Source organism: Oncorhynchus gorbuscha, linkage group LG19 (assembly GCF_021184085.1).
Source record: "Oncorhynchus gorbuscha isolate QuinsamMale2020 ecotype Even-year linkage group LG19, OgorEven_v1.0, whole genome shotgun sequence".
Taxonomy (NCBI): Eukaryota; Metazoa; Chordata; class Actinopteri; order Salmoniformes; family Salmonidae; genus Oncorhynchus; species Oncorhynchus gorbuscha.
The window spans coordinates 39,592,983-39,620,512 of record NC_060191.1 but is presented as its reverse complement, the minus strand read 5'-3'; the positions used below and the strand labels follow the sequence as shown (position 1 = coordinate 39,620,512).

Genomic DNA, 27,530 nt, shown 5'->3' with positions numbered 1-27,530 from the left:
TGGATGGATTCTGCACCATCAAAAATCACCATTGTATTTATTTCTTGAATAATCAAAAACTGTGTTGAAAAGGTACCTGTTCCTGTGTGTAGGTCAAATCTTCAACGTGAGAAAAGAGAATAAGAAAACAATGCTAAGTATTGAAGCGAAAAGCTTGCATGCATGTAAAATAGCTTAGGCCTATACATAGTAAAGATAAAGTCATGCAAATGTGCATTTCAAGAACATGAACAGCTGTTGGTTTTCAAAAGGCAATCCACCCCCGTCTACAGTGAATTCCTGGTAGGGCACCTTGTCAAGTGTAATTGGTCTTGCTCTATAGAGCTCATGTAGTCAAGGGCGTGTGATTTTAGATCCCTGGAAAAAAGAAAGAAACGCTCATTGATGGCAAACTCAATGCACCCTGCTCTATTTGTATTCTGACACGCTGCAACATCGATTTATTTTCCATATACTGTTTGACATGGGACACTTAATTAAAAAGGTCCCCCGGTACAGTAGGTAATGTAATTACAGTTCATAGATCTGCCCCCATCAACCCCATTATCCCCTCGAGCTCACATTGCAAATGGGGAACAAGCTTTGCATCATCGCCCCACTGAGTGAATCATATGCCAAACAGATCAAATGACTCGATGGCACCGCTGACTGGTTTTCCACAATGTGCCAATACAATCAGCAGCGCTGTCGCCATTACGATTGGCTATAATTGACCACATTGTGAGTTAACCTTACAGGCATAGATCAGGCGTCATGATACAGGGATATTAAGTCTAGTTTATATAAGTCCTGGAGGGCTCTCATAATCATAATAATATGTATTGACATCAAATCTATTTATATTTGTCACATGCCCCGAATACAACAGGTGTAGGTAGACCTTAAAGTGAAATGCTTACTTACAGGTCCTTAACCAACAATGCAGTTTTAAGAAAAATAAGAGTCAAGAAAATATTTACTAAATAAACTAAAGTTTTAAAAAAAATGTAAAGGAACAGAAAAATAACAAGGCTATATACAGGAGGTACCGGTACCGAGTCAATGTGTGGGGGTCTATCTACCCCAAAACTTTTGTATACAAAGTGCATGATAACAACTATGTATTACATACACAGCATCTGCATTTAAGCAATTAATTGAATATGCATCGTTGAGGAATTCAGGCTAAAGCAATATCACCTATGTGGTCAAAGGAGGATCTTTCCATAAATCCCATTTCTCATTCCCCTTTATCCTATTTTCCTGGAATTAACATTTCCCTAATCTAGAGATACATTATAACAAACAGCATGTTTACTTGTAGTTACAGTAACTGCTGAAGAGAGAGATGGAGCTCTTCTGTGATAAATATATCCAAGCTTTGCATGCTGCTTGATATATCTGGCCAATAACAGGCTCTTCTCCTCTGATACACTAGAATGTTTCTAACTAGATATTGCAATATGGTGGCGTCTTCACTGTTCTCTCCACTGGTGTTAAATGGACCTCTCTCAGTGCCCTCCCATAGATCCAACGTCCCAGAAGAACACACAGCGTCTCTATGGCTGGCTCTAACCCAGGCAGCCTCGATAAACTGAAGAGAATCGTGTGAAAAACTGGCTTTCATGAACCCTGCTCTGGGGGACAGTATACAGAACCTTTGATTCTCTGCCGAGCCGAAACGTACAGTCCTAGAGTAGAATCCTTAGAAACTGGAGTGAGCCCCATCATACCAATAACAGCACTAGAGCTCATTAGGCATGCCATCAAAACACTGCATGGGGTGAGAGGACCATTGTGGGTGTCATACTTGAGTTGTTGTTTTTTTTTTCACGGGAAATGTTCCACTCTTACTGTATCGTGTAAGGGAGGGAACATCACACATACAACTTCCCCATCCCCCCTTTTCCACGTCGACAGCCAAATAAACCGTTATCAATGTCAACAATACACTGCATTTCAGATAAAGTTATTGTTCTCAAATGCGCAGTACGCTCCCCGCTCACTTTAAATGCCATTGCACACACAATGTGAAATGCAATATAGTCTACCATTGGAGAAAGGTTGGAGTTTGATATTCTGGACATTGGCATCTTCAAGTGTTCAATTGATGCCCGTCAGAAATTCCCCAGTTGATGTAAATGAGCATTTTGAAACCCCTCATGGCTTCAGGAGAGGGACATGCACCCAAAGCACGGCGGACTCCGTTAATAATCTTCAATATTTTCTGCATGAACTGGCAACGAGATGTGAAGCTGACGTTTTGCCTCACTGCTCCTATACTGAGAACGTTCACAGGCTATCACCGTTGATTTTAATAGTACCTGCTGTATCGCTAAAGTGCTCTCATTTCAGAGACGAAGGGGCAATCATTTCATCAGCTGTCAAGCTGGGCCAGAGTGCTCCGACTGATCTTCAAGAGCATTGGCTGCTGGGGAAAGAAGGAATCTCGGTAGATTACCGGGTGCAAATCAGGCATATACAGTAGCTAGGCTGTCCTCTACCATGAATGATAACTGCCAGGAAACATAAGAAATCACTGTCGTTTGGATATTTAGAGATGTGATCGTATGACTGACAGAATTAGACCACAAATTCTGATTTAATGTTCAACAATAAGTTTTGTGTAAATCTCACTCCATCATACACATCATGTTCTATTTCAGGTGTGTCAGTCTTATGCTTACTGTGAGTCAGTCTTATGCTTACTGTGAGTCAGTCTTATGCTTAATGTGAGTCAGTCTTATGCTTAATGTGAGTCAGTCTTATGCTTAATGTGAGTCAGTCTTATGCTTAATGTGAGTCAGTCTTATGCTTAATGTGAGTCAGTCTTATGCTTAATGTGAGTCAGTCTTATGCTTACTGTGAGTCAGTCTTATGCTTACTGTGAGTCAGTCTTATGCTTAATGTGAGTCAGTCTTATGCTTAATGTGAGTCAGTCTTATGCTTAATGTGAGTCAGTCTTATGCTTAATGTGAGTCAGTCTTATGCTTACTGTGAGTTAGTCTTATGCTTAATATGAGTCAGTCTTATGCTTAATGTGAGTCAGTCTTATGCTTACTGTGAGTCAGTCTTATGCTTAATGTGAGTCAGTCTTATGCTTAATGTGAGTCAGTCTTATGCTTAATGTGAGTCAGTCTTATGCTTACTGTAGTGTCATGATTTCCGCCAAAGTTGTACCCTCTCCTCGTTCGGTGGTCGACGTCACCGGTTTTCTAGCCTCCACCGATCCACTTTCCATTTTCCATTTGTTTTGTCTTCATTGTACACACCTGGTTTCCATTCCCATAATTATATGTTCCTTATTTAACCCTCTGTGTCCCCCATGGTTTTGTGCGTGTTTGTTCATTGTAAGTTGGTCTCGTTTGTGAGCTTGATTATGTTCCTTCTTGGAATATGTTTTTATTTTTTAGTAAAGTTACGTTTATTACTCATCTCTGTGTCCTGCGCCTGACTCCGCCTTCGCTGCTACACCTAGACGCCTTACATGTAGCATGTATAAAAGTGCTTTTTAACAGGGTTAAACCCAAACAGGGAGGCAAACATGAATATTTGAAAACAGTTGACAATCACAGGCTGTAACAGAAGCCTTTGTAGATAGAAATACCAACCGAACAAGGCAATTTTCATTGAAGTTCCCCTTTAAATTTAATTCCGACCTTTGAAGCACGTTGGTGAGAATTCCAAGCAATTACCCAGGCAAACAACTGTCCGCTAACAGCCAAGCACCTTAAAGAGAATGTCAGTTGCCACGGAGACGGCTGCTACTGTAGAACCAACCCTGGCTCTAACCTCCTCGCCACACTACAAGTACGAAGCACTGAGATTAATTAAGAAGTGTCAAAACTGATGACATCGTCGTTTGTTTTCATTTTGAGAATCTGTTTTCATATTTACCAACACAAGTAGCACAAGTATCCCTTTGCTAATATTCCCCTAGCTGATTTTTTAGTTTCACGGAGGTACTCAAAGGAGATTAAAACATATGAATCAAGGCAATGTAGACAAATGGCAGCACAGAAAGACATAATTTGAGAGGTCGATGGCTTTAGTGTACTTTGGTAGTTGGTTTAAAAGTTACTGGTATTTTGTCGGTCGAATCGCCAGGTAAACCATGTTAAATGTTAGCTTGGCAGTGGACTTGAACATGTTACAACTGCAGTGGCAGGATTCAGCGCGGTATGGTGTGGTAATACAGTTCATATAAATAGATTCAGTAAGATGCTACCGGGTCAGTTCCTTAGTCTTCTCAAGACCAGATAGTGACCTGCAAGCTTAAAGCAGGTCACAAACACAAAATTGGTATCCCTGTCCTGATGCCCTCCGTCCATGCAGCCTTCATTTCTAAAAACAGACCATTCTCATGCTTCCAAGAGCCGATATGCGCTCTCTCCTATTGTCAATTCTCTCAGCATTCAGACTGACCTCCTCATAACTGGGTGCAATGAATGAGACCGATCTGACCACACATCCCTCATCTGCAAGCACATCCTATATGGTGCCACAATGAGTCTGTAGGTTCAGCACTTGACCGAGTCCCATTGGTTTGGTTTAAAAAGCTATCTTCTCACTAGCACGAGCGGCTATTGGGCCATGGTCCACTTGTCACTGTGTGGGATTCTGCCATTTGATTCCTCCAGTTCTTTTCAAGTTCTGCTCAGACTAAGCTCCCGAATCGTGTAAAAAACACAGTCCTGTGTGCTAAGCTTCCCTGTAGTCTTAGGGGATATTTTGAGAATAACAACAGCGTTTGAAGATGAGCACAACATGACTGTCGTTTCACACATGAATTGATGACCCAAGGTGTTTGCACCTGGTTTTCTTTCAGGAGTCAAAATTTAAGCTGTTTATTTCAGGAGTAAGTATTCACTTGTTTGTTTAATTGTGCGTGCGTGTGTGTGTGTGTGCATGTGAGCAAGCATGTCTCACAATAATAATGACAGTCTGATGCAGTGTTACTGATCATTTTGTCATTATTAACAGGATCTGGGCCAGATAGTAAAACATGTTGTTTTCTTTATACAGAATGATTTGTTTGTTTTACTTTGCATCCCCACTCCGTCTTGGGCACCTTTTAATATGGCTCAAATATAATACATTTGCACCTAAATGAACACACATTGTGCAATATTTCCTTTATTTTTGTGTGGACCGGCAGCACCACCAATAATTGAATCCAAAACACACCCCAAAATCTATTTTCACCCAGACTAGTATTCCCTGCAAAATCGTCAGCCAATATCAAAATATATTGATCATCAGCAACGGGGATTCTAAAAGGAAAAGGATGTCAAAAGGTCAATGAAGAGTCCCCCACAAGGTGAGACCCCAACAGCCAGGAAAATATTGAGAAGACGGGATCCAGGTCATTTGCAAAGACTGGTGATGAGGAGCCTGGTTCCAAAAGTCTACAATAACAGTCAGATTGACTGATTACATCTGTCTTAATCAGAGGTTAACATTAATTACAGGATGAGATGAGAGCGCCTTGGGCTTTAAATCCTTTGGCTGTACACAAAAACGCACGCACTCACACACGCACACACACGCACACACGCGCACACGCACACACACACACACACACACACACACACACACACACACACACACACACACAGTGGAAGCTTACAGAGGAAACCTACTGGGTGGTGTATGATACATGCTTATGCACAGTGCCTACTGGCTCTCCTAGGTTTCAGCACCATCTCCACCCTCTATCTCTAGTGTGCTAGATCTGCAGTTAATATAAAACGATTCTACACCATTTTCAATTATACATGAAGCCCCCTCCCACTTGCTCCCTAAGTGTACGGAACCCACCATTTTTCTGGCGCTGTCACGATCGTCGTATGGAGTAGACCAAAGCGCAGCGTGGTGTGAATGCATGATTTAATGAAAGACGGAAAAAACACGAAATACATTAAAACAAACAAACTAACCAGATGACCGCTATAGAAACAAAGTGCTAACATGCAACATCACATAGACAATAACCCACCAAATACCCAAAGAGGATGGCTGCCTAAATATGGTTCCCAATCAGAGACAACGATAAACAGCTGCCTCTAATTGAGAACCAATCTAGGCAACCATAGACATAGATAAACACCTAGATGGTAAACAACCCCATAAACCTACAAAAAACCCTAGACAGTACAAAACACATACAGTGGGGCAAAAAAGGATTTAGTCAGCCATCAATTGTGCAAGTTCTCCCACTTAAAAAGATGAGAGGCCTGTAATTTTCAGCATAGGTACACTTCAACTATGACAGACAAAATGAGAAATAAAATCCAGAAAATCACATTCTCACATTGTAGGATTTTTAATGAATTTATTTGCAAATTATGGTGGAAAATAAGTATTTGGTCAATAACAAAAGTTTATCTCAATACTTTGTTATATACCCTTTGTTGGCAATGAGAGGTCAAACGTTTTCTGTAAGTCTTCACAAGGTTCACACACACTGTTGCTGGTATTTTGGCCCATTCCTCCATGCAGATATCCTCTAGATCTGCATATGTAACATTTCAATCTGCTAAACATCCATAGCCTCATGTATAGAACAGTGTTATGGAGGATGGGAATGCACACAGTACACAGGGGCCCCTGAGGCCCTGGGCATAACACCATCCACCCATTACACTTTTAAATTGGTCGCAGTGAAATCCCTCCGCCGTGGCTGAGGCATGACCGTTGCTATTGTCTTATGTACAAGAGAACTAGTTGCTGGCAGCACGATCAGGGCCGGCGCTAGCCTTTTGTGGGCCCTAAGTGAGATTTGGTTGGGGCCCCCCTCACCAAGCAGCTAAAAATGTAGCGGCTGCCTTGACGGCGGAGAGAAACATTAGTTTCAATGTTAATTCCCTTCATTTCTACACATTTTGCCAAGGAGCTTAGAGACAATGTTGCAATTTTAAAGCAAGTTTTCTACAGTTCTACACATTACAGTGCATTAGGAAAGTATTCAGACCCCCTTGACTTTTTCAACATTTTGTTATGGTACAGCCTTATTCTAAAATGGATTAAATAGTTTTTTTCCCCTCATCAATATCCCACAATAACAAAGCAAAAACGTTTTTTTATACATTCTTGCAACAAAAAATAAATAAACTGAAATATCACATTTACATAAGTATTCAGACCCTTTACTCAGTACTTTGTTGAAGCACCTTTGGCAGCGATTACATCCCCACAGCATGATGCTGCCACCACCATGCTTCACCGTAGGAATGGTGCCAGGTGTCCTCCAGACGTGACTCTTGGCATTCAGGCCAAATAGTTAATTGTTGGTTTCATCAGACCAGAGAATCTTGTTTCTCATGGTCTGAAAGTCTTTTAGGTACCTTTTGGCAAACTCCAAGCGGGCTGTCATGTGCCTTTTACTGAGGAGTGGCTTCTGTCTGGCCACTCTACCAGAAAGGCCTGATTGGTGGAGTGCTGCAGAGATGGTTGTCCTTGACCAAGGCCCTTCTCCCCCGATTGCTCAGTTTGGCCCGTGGTGGACAGGTCGAGGAAGAGTCTTGGTGGTTCCAAACTTCTTCCATTTAAGAATGATGGAGGCCACTGTGTTCTTGGGGACCTTCAATGCTACAGAAATTGTTCGGTACCCTTCCCCAGATCTACGGACAAGTCCTTCGACCTCATGGCTTGGTTTTTGCTCTGACATGCAAGGTCAACTGTGGGACCTTATATAGACAGGTGTGTGTCTTTCCAAATCATGTCCAATCAATTGAATTTACCAAAAGGTGGACTCTAATCAAGTTATAGAAACATCTGAAGGATGATCAATGGAAACAGGATGCACCTAATTTCGAGTCTGATAGCAAAGGGTCTGAATATTTATGTAAATTACGTTGTTTTTTCAATATATACATATACATATATAATATATACATATATATATATACATATATATATATACATATATATATATACATATATATATATACATATATATATATACATATATATATATACATACATACATACATACATACATACACACACACACACACACACACACACACACACACACACACACACACACACACACACACACACACACACACACACACACACACACACACACACACACACACACACACACACATTTGGAAGATTTCGAAAAAACTGTTTTTGCTTTGTCATTATGTGGTATTGTGTGTTGATTGATGAGGGGGGAAAACAATTTAATCAATTTTAGAATAAGACTGTAACATAACAAAATGTGTAAAATGTCAATGGGTCTGGATACTTTCCCAATGCACTGTTTGCCATGGGACGAATTATTTTGTTGCAATTCTATAACAACTTTAATGCAATTCTACTCATTTTGCCATGACTTATGCCATGTTAATGATATCTGACTAGGAGTGACTAACAAAATCAATGGGGGCCCTGGAGGTTGGTATTTGGCCATGATTTCTACAAGTTTAGATAACCGGCTCGACGAACTTAACAATCTAACGATTGTTAGCTGACATGACTAATTGAGTGACTGTCAGTGACTGACACAAGAGAAAAACTGCTGATGCACAACCACATTTCTAACTTACATTCTGTGTATTCTACTATTCTAACTCTCAACAGTAAGTTGAAACCCCGACTGAGTTCCTTAAAAAAGAGAAAGTGGTCGCTTTGGGCCGGGGGCTTTTATTCCTGGAGCCGGCCCTGGGCACGATCAGTTAATAGGGATTTAGATAAGGTTGTGAAGTGTTTTAGCACTTATACCATCACTTTGGCAGAGAAACATCACCGAGCCAGGTTAAATGGATAGTTCACTTTAGGAAAGTCGAAAAAGCTCAATCTTCAAAACAGCAAATTATCCCTTTAATATTGTGCCCCGGATCTACATGTCGGAATATGGAGGAGATGTGATGTAGCAGCAGCTCACAAACATCTGGTAAGAAGTGCCAGTGAAAAGTCAAGCAGCCAAGAAACCAACCAACCACACTGGGCCCAGGCTTCACCCAGGCTCTGGCCAGTGGAACAGGGGGCCTCTTGTTCCCCTGACATGGTGGCAGGAAACATGATGTATTCCGATGATAATGAGCCATGCAGCAGGACAATCAAAACCCCCAGTGTCCTGGCACCAGCTAGGCCTCTCTCAAAGACCCATCGCCAAGGAGACCAGTTGGAAACGGGACCCTGACAGTGCCTAGGGACAGTGAGGGCATTAAGGATTCCACAAAGCTCTGAACGAACTGAGGCTTTCCAGAGGACTGTCTTTCAGCAAAGAGAAACACACAGTAACCCTTGGTATATTTTCTATTGTAAAAGGCTGTGTTGGAATGCTGTTTTGAATATCATCTGTGGCATGTGTGATTTTCTCCAAAACACGTCATCACTGTTAGTTTCTATTTTATACACACAGTCCACCTGAGTCCTCGGCACTGTAGGTGTAAGACAGCCAAATAAAATGTCAAATAAAAGTATTTTTACTGCTCCCCAGGCAACTGTATTGAATACTCAGGGAGAAAAAGGTGTAGATTCACGCGCTGAGCGAGGCAGGTGTTTAATTCGCCTTCGCAGGCGGCAGGAATCGTGGTCACAGCCGGCAATGGTCATACACAGGTAGGCAAACAGGCAGGTGAATCAAAACTAGGACTGAAGGCTATAACTGGTTCTCACAAACGAGCTAGGGAAAGGCTTAGTAGGGTCCAAACGAACAATACCTCACAAAGGCACAAAACAGAATGTACTGAACTAAATAAGGGGCTGATGAGACCAGGTGAGTAACGAACACAGGTGAAATCAATGAACAAAAATGTAAGACAGGGTTACATTCAAGAACACAACGAAACAGAACACAAGGTTGACTAAGAAAATAAATACAGAACCTTACAGCAACAAAACAAAAAAAACAAAAAAATCAAGCCTTTGGATTTGAACCCTCTGCCCAGAATTACAGCTGACAGCATGCAAACAAGTGGTAATGGTGTTAGAGCAGGGATTTAAGACATGGTGGTATTAGAATTGTTTTTCAGATACCATGGCCGATCTGGATTCAAATACTATTTGAAAAAATTCAATATTTGCCCGGGAGTGCCAAATGGTCAGGTATTGCAATTTCAAAGCTATTCTATTGGTTCCTTTGCAACAGGCAAGCTCAATGACGCCCAGCTAAAGTATTTTAAATGATTTCAGATATTATCTGAACACAGGTCTGTTACCACAAAGGAGGAAAGTAGAGTGGGTAGAGGAAGCTCAAGCAAAGTGTTGTGGTCCTTTCCTTTGTAATCCTGCTGCACTGTGCCAGTACACTGACTGACTGACTCTCCTCAAGATAGAGGCAGTACAGCCCTTACCCGCTGTGCAGTCGTGTGTGAAATGTGCTTCGGTGGGTGACTCTCTCAACCATGTATGCATTTCTAAAAGATTCACTTTGACCTCTCCGTCTACAGTCAACTGGTCTCTCCTGAGGAGTGTCTGTCAGATATCTAAAGGGAAGTATGCAGTTTATTCCTGAGCTCACACTTTAACGGCACAGCTAGAAGCAACTCCCTTTAACGGTTTATTAACTATGAGTACAGCACAGTCTCATCTGCATACCAATGTGCAATTAATTTTTCACCCTACTGTTAAACAAGGATGAATTCAAATTGCGCTCATTTTGCCATGCATAGCCATAAAATCAGTTATAGCTTAGCTGGGTCGAGCGGGCGTTTACCCTTTTGTCTAGACAACATTTTTAACAATTGAAAATAGCATCTCCTATGGCTGTGTGAGCAAAGGGGTGGTTGCCTCAATGGGGCTCTCTGTCGTTTTCAACCTTCTATTGTGTTCCCTCTAATAGCGAAGCCATCCCTTTCTGCACCCACCACCATATTACAGTCCCTCTTCCACTCGCCTAAAGCTTTAGTCACAGCTAAAAGTCAATAGGCAATTTCAACAAGACAGCTGAAGCATACCTCCAATGTATTGAAACCTCTGTTCAAAACAACCTCAGACCCAACAATGACACTCATTTCTGTTTCTTTCTTTTTGTCTGGAGGTGTATAAAAATCGAGCACACAGCCATGGAATCTCCATAGAAAAAACATGAGCAGTAGAATGGCCCGTACTGAAGAGCTCAGTGACTTTCAACGTGGCCGTCATAGGATGCCATCTTTGTCAAATCAGTTTGTCAAATGTCCGCCCTGCTAAAGCTGCCCCGGTCAACTGTAAGTGCTGTTATTGTGAAGTGGAAACATCTAGGACCAACAGCGGCTCAGTGTCAAAGTGGTAGGCCACTATTTGTCACATGCGGCCGAATACAACAGGTGTAGACCTTAGTGTGAAATGCTTACATACGAGCCCTTAACCAACAATGCAGTTCAAGAAATAGAGTTAAGAAAATATTTACTGGCCTCCCGAGTGGTGCAGTGGTCTAAAGCACTGCATCGCAGTGCTAGCTGTGCCACGAGAGATTCTAGGTTTGAGTCCAGGCTCTGTCGCAGCTGGCAGAGACTGGGAGATCCATGGGGCGGCGCACAATTGGCCCAGCATTGTCCAAGTTAGGGGAGGGTTTGGCCGGCAGGGTTGTCCTTGTCTCATCGCGCACTAGCAACTCATGTGGCAGGTTGGGTGCAGTGTTTCCTCAAACACATTGGTGTGGCTGGCTTCCGTGTTAAGTGGGAATAGCGTCAAAAAGCAGTGTGTCTTGGTTGGGTTGTGTTTCGGAGGAGGCACGGCTCTCGACCTTTTGCCTCTCCCGAGTCCGTACGGGAGTTGCAACAATGAGACAAGACTGCAACTACCAATTGGATACCATGGAATTGGGGAGAAAATGGGCTAAAAATATTTTTAGAATAATATTTCCTCTAACACCGCCTGGTATACAGTACCAGTCAAAAGTTTGGACACACCTACTAATTCAAAGGTTTTTCTTTACTTTTTACTATTTTCTACATTGAAGTAAACTATGAAATAACACATATGGAATCATGTAGTAACCAAAAAAAGTGTTAAACAATTATAGATTCTTCCAAGTAGCCACCATTTGCCTTGATGACAGCTTTGCACACTCTTGGCATTCTCTCAACCAGCTTCATGAGGTAGTCACCTGGAATGCATTTCAATTAACAGGTGTGCCTTGTTAAAAGTTCATTTGTGCAATTTCTTTCTTTTTTAATTACTTTTGAGCCAATCAGTTGTGTTGTGACAAGGTAGGGGTGGTATACAGAAGATAGCCCTATTTGGTAAAAGACCAAGTCCATATTATGGTAAGAACAGTTCAAATAAGCAAAGAGAAATGACAGTCCATCATTACTTTAAAACATGAATGTCAATGCGGAAAATGTAAAGAACTTTGAACGTTTCTTCAAGTGCAGACGCAAAAACCATCAAGCGATATGATGGAACTGGCTCTCACGAGGACTGGCACTGGAAAGAAAGACCCAGAGTTACCTCTGCTGCAGAAGATAAGATCATTAGAGTTACCAGCTTCAGAAATTGCAGTCCTCAGAAATTGCATGGTTGAATTGCTGCAAAGAAACCACTACGAAATGACACCAATAAGAAGAAGAGACTTGCTTGGGCCAAGAAACATGAGCAATGGACATTAGACAGGTGGAAATCAGTCTCCTGAAGGAGAAAAGGTGTTGTTGTGCCCTCTTCACGACCAGTGGTGTAAAGTACTTAAGTAAAAAAAACATTTAAAGTACTTCTGAAGTTGTTTTTTGGGGTATATGTACTTTACTATTTATAATTTTGACAATTTTTACTTTTACTTCACTACATTCCCAAAGAAAATAATGTAAGTTTTACTCCATACATTTCCGCTGACACCCAAAAGTACTTTTCACATTTTGCATGCTTAGCGGGAAAGGAAAATGGTCCAATTCACACACTTATCAAGAGATCCTCCCTGGTCATCCCTACTGCCTCTGACTTAACGGACTCATAGCATACTTAATTATGTCTGAGTGTTGGAGTGTGCCCCTAGCTATCCATAAATTTTGCTTAATATAAGGAATTTTAAACTATTTATACATAAGTATATTTAAAATTAAATACTTTTAGATCTTTACTCAACTAGAATTTTACTGGGTAACTTTCAACTCATTTTCTATTAAGGTATCTTTACTTGTTACTCAAGTATAACGATGGGTACTTTTTCCACCACTGTTCACAACTGTCTTGGTGTGTTTGGACCATGATAGTTTGTTGGTGATGTGGACACCAAGGAACTTAAAACTCTCGACCAGCTCCACTACAGCCTGTCAATGTGAATGGGAGCATGTTCAGCCCGCCTGTTCCTGTAGTCCACGATCATCTAATTTGTCTTGCTCATGTTGAGGGAGAGGTTGTTGTCCTTGCACCACACTGCCAGGTCTCTGACCTCCTCCCTATAGGCTGTCTCCTCGTTGTCGGTGATCAGGTCTACCACGGTTGTTGTCAGCAAACATAGTGATGGTGTTGGAGTCGTGCTTGGCCACGCAGTTGTGGGTGAACAGGGAATACAGGAGGGGCCATGCTCGCACCCCTGAGGGGCCCCCGTTTTGAAGATCAGCGTAGCAGATATGTGGTTATCTACCCTTACCACTTGGGGTGGCCCGTCAGGAACTACAGGATCCAGTTGCAGAGGGAGATGTTTAGTCCCAGGGTCCTTAGCTTAGTGATTATCTTTGTGGACACTATAGTGTTGAACTGAGCTGCAGTCAATGAACAGCATTCTCACATAGGTGTTCCTTTTGTCCAGGTGGGAAAGGGCAGTGTGGAGTGTGATTGAGATTGTGTCATCTGTGGATCTGTTGGGGCGGTATGCGATTTGGAGTGGGTCTAGGGTTCCCGGGATGAGGGTGTTGATGTGAGCCATGACCAGCCTTTCAAAGCACTTGGGTGCTACGGGGCGGTAGTAATTTAGGCAGGTTACCTTCACTTCCTTGGGCACAGGGACTATGGTGGTCTGCTTGAAACATTTAGGTATTACAGACTCGGTCAGGGAGAGATTGAAACTATCAGTGAAGACACTTGCCAGTTGTTCCACGCATGCTCTGAGTACACGTCCTGGTAATCCGTCTGGCCCAGTGGCCTTGTGAATGTTGACCTGTTTAAAGGTCTTGCTCACATCGGCTAAGGAGAGCGTGATCACACAGTCATCCGGAACAGCTAGTGCTCTCATGCATGCTTCAGTGTTGCTTGCCTCGAAGGGAACATAAAAGGCATTTCGCAGCTGGGTTTCTCTTTGTAGTCCGTAATAGTTTGCAATCCCTGCCACATTCGACAAGTGGCTGGTTAGTAGGATTCAGGCTTTGTCCTGTATTGACGCTTTGCCTGTGTGATGGTTCGTCTGTGGGCATAGTGGGATTTCTTATAAGCGTCCGGATTAGTGTCCCGCTCCTTGAAAGCGGCAGCTCTAGCCTTTAGCTCGGTGAAGATGTTACCCGTAATCCATGGCTGTGGGGACGACATCATCGATGCACTTATTTATGAAGCCGGTGACTGAGGTGGTATACTCCTCAATGCCAATGGTTGAATCCCAGAACATATTCCAGTCTGTGCTAGCAAAACAGTCCTGTAGCGTAGCATCCGTGTCATCTGACTTATTGAGCGATTTAGTATTCGCTTGTAAGCAGGAATCAGGAGGATAGAATTCTGGTCAGATTTGCCAAATGGAGGGTGAGGGAGAGCTTTGTGTGTGGAGTAAAGTTGGTCTATAGTTTTTTTCCCCTCTGGTTGTGCATGTGACATTCTGGTATAAATTAGGTAAAAGTTTTCCTGCATTAAAGTCTCCGGCCAGTAGGAGCGCCGCATCTGGATGAGCATTTTCTTGTTTACCTATGGCCTTATACATCGGTTTGTGGTGGTAAATAGATGGCTACGAAAAATATAGATGAAAACTCTCTTGGTAGATAGTGTGGTCTACAGTTTATCATGAGGTACTCTACCTAGCCCATTCCAACACCAACCCGATGCTTTTAAGTGTGTGGGAAGATGTGAATGAGTGCACACCGCAGGAGGCTGCAGAGGGGAGGACAGCTCATAATAATTGCCGGAACAGAGAAAATGGAATGGCATTAAACACCTGGAAACCATGTGTTTGATGTATTTGTTACCGTTCCACTAATTTCTCTCCAGTCAAGTACCATGAGCCCGTTCTCCCCAATTAACCTGCCACCAACCTCCTGCGGTGCACACTTTAGGAAGGAGAGATTATTGGGACATGCCTTTTCTCTTTTAAAAAAGGGAATATCTCAGTTGTTATGCATGACATACACTACCTCCAGTATCTATCAACACAGGAATTACTCTTCGTGTTGGCATTGAGAGATGGGACAACATGGCAATTGCATGGTTATTGTTGGTTTGGGCTAATTACAGCTGTGATAACATGCAGGGATTAATGAATTAATAATTAATTGTGCATGGCTAATTACCCATATTGACTAGATTGATGTTAATTGCATTGTTAACACTGTGTATTGCATCTGAAAAACAACCACAGGGGACCTAAACAGACCACGGTTTCAAACCAAAGACCTTTTCAACTCTAGTCATTAGCTCATTCCCATGGCCATAACACTGTGCTGTATATTTACTCAAGATCCACAGAAGAAGAGTGAAGCATGGCTCAGAGGGAAGAGGAGCAGTGACCATACAGGGATGAAAAAGAGAAATGATGGTGGTGGGATGAAGGCAGAGCAGACAGAGGGATGATGAGAGGCTGGAGATAGAAGAAGAGAGATTGGGGGAAAGAGGAGAACAAGGGAAGTAGAGAGAGGAGAGAATTTGTTGATGTGAGGTAGGGCCAAAGAGGCTTGCTGTCCACTGAGTCTCGTGAATACATAAACCCAAAGCTATCTATAATCTATAAATCACTGCATGGGGAACTGAGGGTTGTAATCTGCCGAAAAGCCTGTCTTAGCGAACGATTTGGGGCAAATAAACAGAGCACTTTAATATTTTACACATTGTCTAGCGTCCATGTGGTACTTGCGAATCGTAGCTGTTAAATTACGCCCCACGCTAGCTTAAAGCCCATCAATAGCCTGAATCTACTTCAAATCCTTTCTGCTGTGGGATAACACACACTAATAGGTAACACACCGCTGGACCCGGGATCTGTGACAACTAATATCAGGGCTGATAGATACACCATATGGACAAAAGTATGTGGACACCTGCTCCTTGAATATCTCATTCTAAAATCATGGCCGTTTATATGGAGTTGGTTGGTTGGTCCCCCCCCCCCCCTTTGCTGCTGTAACAGCCTCCACTCTTCTGGGAAGGCTTTCCACTAGATGTAGGAACATTGCTGAGGGGACCCACATCCAGTCAGCCACGAGCATTAGTGAGGTAGGGCACTGATGTTGGGCGATTAGGCCTGGCTCACAGTCGGCGTTCCAATTCATCCCAAAGGTGTTCAATGGTTATGAGGTCAGGGCTCTGTACAGTTGGCACTATGCATTGGGGCAAGTAGCGTTCTCCTGACATCTGCCAAACCCAGATTTGTCGGTCGGACTGCCAGATGAGGAAGTGTGATTCATCACTCCAGAGAACGCGTTTCCACTGCTACAGAGTCCAATGGTGGAGAGCTTTACACCACTCCAGCTGACTCTTGGCATTGCATCTTAGGTTTGTGTGTGGCTGCTCTCCACGTATGACCTGCTCTGCACGTATGACCAATTAAATGTAGTAGGCTATATCCCCCCCAGAATGCGCACATTGCAGTGGCCCTTCTCCCTTCTATGACAGGGACCCCGACTATGAGGCCAGTGAAATCTGCTGTTACCATGTACAGATGGGATCTCCTGCATGCTCACTGTTCATGCTTACAAGCATCACTCTGCAGTTCTTACACAAGTAATGTTGCACGACCTTGGAAAGCCATTTGGCTCTTGTTTAAGTTGGTGAGGAAAGGGAACTGGTGAAAACTTTGTGTAGACAACACACCATTAGGGATCAATTCAGACACTCAGCACACATTCACCTGGCTGTCCTCTGGTGGAGAAGTAAAATATCATGTAATAAACTTCTACTGTATGTTAAATATACCGTTGCAAGTCACTGTCCATCACTTAGCTACAACCTTATTCATGTTTAGATTAAACACATTTTTGCCAGACTGAACCTGTGCTGCATACATATTCTGAGATCTTTTAACGATGTACAGTATATTCATCAGTTCTATGTTTAGAAACAGACATCTTCTTAGGTGGAAGCGAATCGATGGCTCTATGAAGCACGTCATCACAAAAGACAGAGAGAGAGAGAGAGATGGAGATGGAGATGGAAAGATGGAGAGATAACAGCCTGTCAGGTTATGAATTACCTATGGCTGTAAAAAAAAAAACTTGTGGCATGTTTAATGCAGTAGTGTCTCTATATTCCGCTGCTTCTCTGAAGATCACTCTGGATGATTCCTTTACAGATTTCATTCAAACTAAGCATCAGAAAATCACAGCAAAAAAAAAAAACACCAGTCTCAACTTCAACAGTGAAGAGACGACTCCGGGATGCTGGCCTTCTAGGCAACGTTGCAAAGAAAAAGCCATATCTCAGACTGGCCAATAAAAAGAAAAGATTGAACAGATGAACTCTGCAGAGAAGGCCAGCATCCCGGAGACGCCTCTTCACTGTTGACGTTGAGACTGGTGTTTTGCGGGTACTATTTAATGAAGCTGCCAGCTGAGGACTTATGAGGCATCTGTTTCTCCAACTAGACACTAATGTACCTGTCCTCTTGCTCAGGTGTGCACCGGGGCCTCCCATTCTTTCTATTCTGGTTAGAGACTGTTTGCGCTGTTCTGTGAAGGGAGTAGTACACAGCGTTGTACGAGATCTTCCGTTTTTTGGCAGTTCCTGGCATGGAACAGTCTTCATCTCTCAGAACAAGAATAGACTGACGAGTTTCAGAAGAAAGTCTTTGTTTCTGGCCATTTTGAGCCTGTAATCGAACCTACAAATGCTGATGCTCCAGATACTCAACTAGTCTAAGGGCCAGTTTTATTGCTTCTTTAAATCAGGACAACAGTTTTCAGCTGTACTAACATAATTGCAAAAGGGTTTTCTAATGATCAATTAACCTTTTAAAATTATAAACTTGGATTAGCTAACACAACGTGCCAATGGAACACAGGAGTGATGGTTGCTGATAATGGGCCTCTGTACGCCCATGTAGATATTCTATACAAAAAATGTCAGTTTCCAGCTACAATAGTCATTTACAACATTAAAATGTCTACACTGTATTTCTGATCAATTTGATGTCATTTTAAAAATGGGCAAAAAATGCTTTACTTTCAAAAACAAGGACATTTCTAAGTGACCCCAAACACTTGAACGGTGGTTTAAATATCTATTAATTGTGTTTAATGTCAGAGGAACAGCATGAAATTGCAATAGAACGACCGGCTCCAGAGGAAGAGAATCTAGACAAACAAGGAATTTTGTAGTACAGTGTCCCCCGAGTTGGGTTTTCTGGGTTAAAAAGAAAACACACACAAGCCACTGGCTGCGTCACATACAGCTAAACAGCCATCAGTTGAGAGCACACCACCTCCCTTTCACATTTAAAAGCTTCTAACATTGAAATGCCAGTAAGCAGAAAAACCTTTTCAAAGCATTTAAATTTTGCACACCTCACGCTGGCACACTAAATATATCAAAGTGAAATAATTCCCAGGCACATGAAAGCGGAGGTCCGTAGCCATACCTCGAGGGAGGAAACGCGGAAGTCACCATTACAGAGCGCCAGACGACACGCTGGGTGCAACTATGTGCAATTTTTCTAAATTACATTCAGAATAATATGAATTATCCTCCATGTATTTTTAGAGAATCGTAATTATCTGGTCAAGACACTTTCCTGGTCTACCAGTTTTCACTAGAGCAGTGTAATATTCAGTGATTTTGTCACAAACATAACAGACATAATAGTCTTCAACCACATAATATCTCGGAATTGGAAGCCATTACTATGGCCAGGGGCATAACCTCCTATTGTCAGCTCTACTAGGTTCAAGAGGTCATGTCTTTATTCCGTTTAGTCTATAGGGGAATTTATGGTAACAAGAACACACTCACAGTGCTTATGTTGGGATTTCCTCTGCCTACAGTATACAAAAGCAACATGGTCCCATTTGAATATGTCAAAATAGTGACATTTAACCAAAGTACAGGCAACTGTCAAAATAAAGGGAACACCAACACAGTGCGCACCTTGGCATGGATTCTACAAGTGTCGAATCAAATCAAATTGTATTTGTCACATGTGCCGAATACAACAGTATAAATGCCAAAAGATAAAATGCCAAAAGTGTGCAAAGCTATTATCAAGGCAACGGGTGGCTACTTTGAAGAATCTCAAATAACATTTTGAATTGGTTTTCTACATGATTACTTACAAGCCCTTAACCAACAATGCAGTTTTCAGAAAAATAAGTGTTAAGTAAAAAAATTAATAGATATGTTAATAAAAAAATGGTACCGGTACAAAGTCAATGTGCATGCGGGGGCACAGGTTAGTCAAGGTAATTGAGGTAATATGTACATGTAGGTAGAGGTAAAGGGACTATGTATAGATGATAAACAGAGAGCAGCAGCAGCGTAAAAGAGGGGGTGGGGGGGAAGGACAATGTAAATATTCCGAGTAGCCATTTGATTAGCTGTTCAGGAGTCTTATGGCTTAGGGGTTGAAGCTGTTAAGAAGCCTTTTGGGCCTAGACTTGGCTCTCTGGTACCGCTTGCTGTGCGTCGCCTGGTATAGAGGTCCTGGATGGCAGGAAGCTTGGCCCCAGTGATGTACTGGGCCACACGCACTATCCTCTGTAGTGCCTTGTGGTCAGAGGCTAGGCAGTTGCCATACCAGGCAGAGATGCAACCAGCTCTCGATGGTGCAGCTGTAAACTTTTGAGGATCTGAGGACCCATGCCAAATCTTTTCAGTCTTCTGAGGGGGGATAGGCTTTGTCGTGCCATCTTCACGAATGTCTTAGTGTGTTTGGACGATGATAGTTTGTTGGTGATGTGAACATCAAGGAACTTGAAGCTCTTAACCTGCTGCATAAAACGCCCTTCGATGAGAATGGGGGCGTTCTCTGCCCTCCTTTTCCTGTAGTCCACAATCATCTCCTTTGTCTTGATCACATTGAGGCAGAGGTTGTTATCCTGGCACCACACTGCCAGGTCTCTGACCTCCTCCCTATACTGTAGTCTCATCGTTGTCTCTAATCAGGCTTACCACTGTTGCGTCGTCAGCAAACTTAATGATGGTGTTGGAGTTGTGTTTGGCCAAGCAGTCGTGGGTGAACAGGAAGTACAGGAGGGGACTAAGTACACACCCCTGAGGGGCCCCAGGTTTGAGGATCAGCATGGGGGCGGCCTGTCAGGAATTTCAGGATCCAGGTGCAGAGGGAGGTGTTTAGTCCCAGGGTCCTTAGCTAAGTGATTAGCTTTGTGGGCACTACGGTTTTGAACTCTGAGCTGTAGTCAATGAATAGCATTCTCACGTAAGTGTTCCTTTTGTCCAGGTGGGAAAGGGCAGTGTGGAGTGCAATAGAGATTGCAACATCTGTGGATCTGTTGGGGCGGAATGCAAATTGGAGTGGGTCTAGGGTTTCTGGGGAAATGGTTTTGATGTGAGCCATGACCAGCCTTTCAAAGGACTTCATGGCTACAGACGTGAGTGCTACGGGTCAGTAGTCATTTAGGCAGGTTACCTTAGTGTTCTTGGGCACAGGGACTATGGTGGTCTGCTTGAAAGAAGTTGGTATTACAGACTCAGTCAGGGAAAGGTTGAAAATGTCAGTGAAGACCCTTGCCAGTTGGTCACGCATGCTCGGAGTCTGGAACTCTATTGGAGGGATTCAACACCATTCTTCCACAAGAAATTACATCATTTTTTGTTTCGTGGATGGTGGTGGAAAACACTGTCTCAGGCGCCACTCCAGAATCTCCCATAAGTGTTCAATTGGGTTGAGATCTGGTGACCGATAAGGCCATGGCATATGGTTCACATCGTTTTCATGCTCATCAAACCCTTCAGTGACCACTCGTGCCCTGTGGATGGAGGCATTGTCATGCTATGCGAGCATAGTCATGGTAGCCAAAATAATGGCCTGCCCAGCATATTTATACATGACCCTAAGCATGATGGGATGTTAATTCCCTAACTCGGGTCAGTACACCTGTGTGAAAGCGCCTGCTTTCAACATACTTTATATGCCTCATTTATTCAAGTGGTACTATTATTTTGGCAGTTACCTGTATGACACATTAATTACATGTCACTTGAGGTGATATATTACTTTTATGTCACTATACAACAAAAGCTGAGTTTGAATGAATGCTTGTACCTGAGAAAAAGCTCACATACAAACACTATACAAACATAAAGTGATGCTGGTTGGTGGCCAGTATGTGAGGTGGATTACAGCAGCTATGTGGTCATACCAGGGCAGGAGAGCATTAAACCTCTGGGATGCTCACTCACTGCCATGCCAAAGGGAATTAGAGCACACTATACCTTCTGACCCATTGATTCCCCTGACCCGTCGGTTTATAAACAAACAATCCTTGCTAATGCCCTGATACATAATAATCCTCTATCAGACACTGTTGGGGGATTATAATAGGCTAACGCACAAGGAGGCAAGGTGTCTTATGGGTGTTGTAGGTTTGAATGTTATAGAATGTGGCTTACGAATAATAACTGCACCTGGGAGGTTTAATGATAGCTTTAAAATGGTGTTACGTTGGTGTTAAAATTGAGAACCAAGGTACAGCACTAAATTATTATAAAGCACGATACAATACTTTTTCTGTATTACAGATAGATAGACAAGGAACATTTCTAAACCCTCCCCTGCAATGCCATCAAATTTCAAGCCACTGAAGCTGAAAATCATAACTGCAAGTTGGGGCCATTCTCAGGATGCTACTACAGCAGGGCAACATCCGCCTAAAAGATGCATAAACCCTGGGAGCAACGCACAGGGACAGGAAATCCACATTAAAGACAGGTTAGTGTTTGAACCACAGATGTGTCCCTCTCCTCACTCACAACAGTGTCACAACAGAAAGTTACTCCCAACAGTTTCACAACAGGAAGTTGTGGCAGTACGATCATACCCAGGGTTGGGTAGGTTACTTTCTCAATGTAATCCGTTACAGTTACAAGTTACATGTCCAAAATTGTAATCGGTAATGTAAGTTTTGGATTACCCAAACTCAGTAACGTAATCTGATTATATTAAGTTACTTTTAGATTACTTTCTCCTTAAGAAGCATTAGAAGAGGACAAAAAAAATATTTTACCAATTGAATGACATCTATTGCAGGATAAATCCATGTTAAAGTTGACATAGCTGGCCATATGTTACCTTTTACTTTATGGGTTTGTTAAGTAGGTATCTTCTAACCCATCGCTTTCTACTACATACTACATATACATAGATGATATCTTAGAACCCAAAGTCTATCAGAATTCCAGCCATTCCAATAAATGTTATACCCTTTGATCTTCAAGAATAGGAAACATGGAAGTATTGATTAGCCAAATTGTTTTACCTGAGCATAACCCCAAAATTAAGGACTTATTAGCCAGCCCTACTCTGTTGTTTAGGATTTTGTTGTTGAGGACTGCCTGGGCTCATTGATTCGAGTTGAAAAATAAATGCTGCGCTCATGGAATGGCATGCTTTAAGCACTACTGAAAAGTACCATTTACATGTGAAAAATGAATGCAATCATATGCTGCATTTGCTATAGGCCTATTGTCTACCTTTTTTGTTGGCCACACTTTCTTATCTCGGTAATATGAGGCTGTTTAAAGGGCAATTCCACAGATGAAACAATAACAAAACGGTTGCCCCGCCTCTGTTTTGGTAATAAACTGAGCGATGGGCCTGGAGAAATGTAACCACTCTCAGATTAATAGACAGAGCTATGGATGCAAGGACTGACCGTCCATGGTGTCAAATGTATAGTTTGAACCATGTTATGAGGTTATATGGCGTTTGTTTACATTTACAATGTTTACAAACATAGGAGAAAAACAAATTAATACTTTGGGTTCTCATGGAGTGTGACAGTAGAACTAAGCTCATGAAGGATGTAGAACTTATTCTTCAAGAATCAATATATACAGTTGAAGTCGGAAGTTTACATGAACTAGTTTTAATGACTCCAAACTAAGTGTTTCAACCACCACAATTTTCTTGTTAACAAACCATAGTTTTGGCATGTCGGTTAGGACATCTACCTTGTGCATGACGCAAGTCATTTTTCCAACAATTGTTTACAGACAAATTATTTCACTTATAATTCAGTGTATCACAATTCCAGTGGGTTAAAAACTTTACATACACTAAGTTGACTGTGCCTTTTAACAGCTTGGAAGATTTCCAGAAAATTATGTCAGGGCTTTAGAAGCCTCTGATAGACTAATTGACATAATTTGAGTCATTTGAGGTGTACTTGTGGATGTATTTCAAGGCCTACCTTCAAACTCAGTGCTTCTTTGATTGACATGGGAAAATCAAAAGAAATCAGCCAAGACAAAAGAAATCAGCCAAGAAATCAGCCAAGAAAAAGTATTGTAGATCTCCACAAGTCTGGTTCATCCTTGGGAGCAATTTCCAAACACCTGAAGGTACCACATTCATCTGTACAAACAGTACGCAAGGATAAACACCATGGGACCACGCAGCCGTCATCCCGCTCAGGATGGAGACGCGTTCTGTCTCCTAGAGATTTCAAAAAATATATATATTTTACTAGGCAAGTCAGTTAAGAACAAATTCTTATTTTCAATGATGGCCAAGGAACAGTGGGTTAACTGCCTGTTCAGGGGCAGAACGACAGGTTTGTACCTTGTCAGCTCTGGGATTCGAACTTGCAACCTTCCGGTTACTAGTCCAACGCTCTAACCACTAACCACTAGGCTACTCTGATGAACGTACTTTGGTGCGAAAAGTGAAAATCAATCACAGAATAACAGCAAAGGACCTTGTGAAGATGCTGGAGGAAACAGGTACAAATGTTACGGGATTCTTCTGTTGAAGGAGAGGCGGACCAAAACGCAGCGTGGTTATGGTGATACGTCTTTAATAAAGATGAAAATAGAACAATATACACAAAACAAGAAACCGTGAAAAAAAAAATTGAAAACAGCCCTATCTGGTGTAACAAACACAAAGACAGGAACAATCACCCACAAAACCCAACACAAAACAGGCTCCTAAATATGGCTCCCAATCAGAGACAATGACTAACACCTGCCTCTGATTGAGAACCATATCAGGCCCAAACACAGAAACAGACAAACAAGACATCCAACATAGAATGCCCACTCAGATCACACCCTGACCAAACAAAACATAGAAACATACAAAGCAAACTATGGTCAGGATGTGACAACAAAAGTATCTATATCCACAGTAAAACGAATCCTATATTGACATAACCTAAAAGGCAGCTCAGCAAGGAAGAAGCCACTGCTCCAAATCCTCCATAAAAAAGTCAGATTACAGTTTGCAACTGAACATGGGGACAAAGATCGTACTTTTTGGAGAAATGTCCTCTGGTCTGATGAAACAAAAATAGAACTGTTTGGCCATACTGGCCATCGTTATGTTTGGAGGAAAAAGGGGGAGGCTTGCAAGCCAAAGAACACCATCCCACCTGTGAACCATCATGTTGTGGGGGTGCTTTGCTGCAGGAGGGACTATTGCTCTTCACAAAATTGATGGCATCATGAGGCAGGAAAATTACGTGGATAAATTGAAGCAACATCTCAAGACATCAGTCAGGAAGTTAAAGCTTGGTCGCAAATGGGTCTTCCAGATGGATAATGACCCCAAGCATACTTCCAAAGTTGTGGCAAAATAGCTTAAGGACAACAAAGTCAAGGTTTTGGAGTGCCCATCACAATGCCCTGACCTCAAACCTATAGAAAATGTATTTGAGGGCGGAATTGAAAAAGGTTGTGCGAGCAAGGAGGCCTACAAACCTGACTCAGTTACACCAGCTCTGTCAGGAGGAATGGCCAAAATTCACCCAACTTATTGTGGGAAGCTTGTGGAAGGCTACCTGAAACGTTTAACCCAAGTTAAACAATTTAAAGGCAATGCTACCAAATACTTATTGAGTGTATGTAAACTTCTGACCCACTGGGAAAGTGATGAAATAAATAAAAGCTTAAATAAATCATTCTCTCTACTATCATTCTGACATTTCACATTCTTAAAGTAAAGTGGTGATCCTAACTGACCTAAAACAGGGATTTTTTACTGGGATTAAATGTCAGGAATAGTGAAAAACTGAGATTAATGTATTTGGTTAAGGTGTATGTAAACTTCTGACTTCAATTGTGTGTGTGTATATATATATATATATATATATATATATATATATATATATATATATATATATATATTCAAGAAGTTTAAGCTGCCTATCAATCATTGTCTGTCCACTGGTTTCAAAAACAATGAAAAATGCGCTCTTGCAATAGCTGCATAGCGCGGATCCCAGCCGATAGAATAAAAGTTTTTTTTTTATTGCTCAATCTAATACATGGTGATAGACTTGTATATGTCCACAAATGGATGTAGCAACTACAGATCGCCCCTTTAAGTCTATCACCATTAATTAGATAGATATCAATAATGAGTGATGTGCATATCGCCGTAGACTACACCACTGCAGTCATCCTTAGCTCCAAGCGTATTTTCAAATTGGATAATCTTTGGATGCTGACAGCAGTCGCACCATTGGAAGACATAGCTTGGACTGTAGCCTACAAAAGCCTATTCCTGCTCTTTCCCACGATCCATCAAACTCATTTGGTGTGTCATCATAGTGATTTCTGACTTCTCGTCAGACTCTCTCAGGTGGAACAAATTTCAACGTGCTCCTTTTTTCAATGCTAATTTGAATGTCATTGAGAAAACAGAGAAGTGTCAAAGATTTGTTTTAGCAAAACTCATTTCTGAATTTAAAAGTAATCCTTGAAGTAATCATCTAGTATCTGTAATCTGATTACAATATTTTTGCTGGCAATGTAACAGTTACCTTTTTTTTTGTAATCCCTTACAATGTTACAGATTACATTACTCCCCAACCCTGCTCATACCGTATGTGTGCAGTCTAATGGTTTGAGCCACAACCTTCAAAACACATATACTGTCTCAGCAAGGGTTGGAATCCACTTCCCTTCTGACACAAACTCTCTCCGATCTCTATTCAATTAAAATGTGTGTATTCTCACAGCTTAGTTTGATGACATTGACATTTTTGTCATTTAGCAGACATTCTTATCCAGGACGATTTACAGGAGCAATTACGGTTAAGTTCCTTTCTCAAGGGCACATCGGCAGATTTTTTCACCTTGGGGATTCGAACCAGCGACCTTTCGGTTGGTGGCACCACTCCCTGAACAGCTAGGCTACCAAACCACCAAATCCAAACAGCCATAACCAAACATTGCACTTGAGGCGATTTGAGCCGAGGTCATGCCAAAACACCTCAAGCTTCTCTTTTGGGTACTGTTAGTGTGTCCTGAGCAGGCAACTGTCTGCCAGTGGTATCTCTCGCTCTCTCAAATATCTCCGTCATTAATTTATACATTTCCCCAGAACCAGCTATCACAGTCGTCTTTTGAAGGCTTGTCCTCCTAGCTCGTCTCTCGTCGCTCATGCACTTTGCAAGTAGTCCCAAAGGTCTTTTAATTTTTGAGAAGATATTTTTAGCTTTAAAATAACCGAGGTGGAAACATCCATCTGTCCTACACACATTCCAGCTGCTCCTTTTTAGTGATGAACATTTTTATTTTCGCATACATTTTCCAGAGAAAACGAAGACAAATGATTTGAGCACGTATTTAATGTATAAATCGTACTCAAATGTGTTTTTAAAGAATAATTGATTATTTGAAATCATATATTCAATATCATTTAGAAGGGAGACTCATCATGAAGGACCATAGATGATTACAGAGATGGTGTGTTTTGTATTGAGCACTGCTTTCCCAGCTCTCTCACCCGAGTGCTTCTCTTTTCAGAGATTCCTCTGCCATGTCAGTCGTGTTTATCTGTTCAATTATGTTCTATTCGTTTACCTTGATTTTGGCAGGTAAATTGATTTAACTTATTCCAAATGACCAGTGTAGAGGAAACTGGCCATGGCATTATGAGGGGCAAGAATAGTAAATTCAGCCAAGACACCCAGTTAACACCTACTTTTTGCCCGGGTTATGGTATTTCAGGATGCCTGTTAATGTCAGGAGGGTTAAAGCTTACAGTTCCTGCATAGAAATTCTTATTGCCAAGACATCGGTGTTAAATTGACGCAAATAAAGTACCTTACTGTTATTATGAGTTTTTCCATTGCTGCTTTTTTAAATGTCTCGCCTTGGCTGACTCTTCATCTTCCCAACACAGCATTTAACTCATGGGGTGCGGAGAACTTCAAACGAGATGCCACTACATCGGGGCACTGGTGGAACCGGGCAATTTAAAATGCATTATATTCAACAACAACTAGTTGAAAAGTTCAGGGATACCACTTCAGATGAATTTAATTTGCAGAATTGATCAGCATGCCGGATTGGTTCTCCAGCCCTCC

At 41.9% G+C, this 27,530-nt stretch overlaps 1 protein-coding gene across 1 annotated transcript in view; it reads right to left on the bottom strand.

Moving 5' to 3' along the window:
* LOC124005661 (immunoglobulin superfamily member 11-like) overlaps window positions 1-27,530 on the bottom strand; it is a 112,241-nt gene that overhangs the window by 80,415 nt on the left and 4,296 nt on the right. The gene's annotated exons all lie outside the window — the stretch shown is intronic.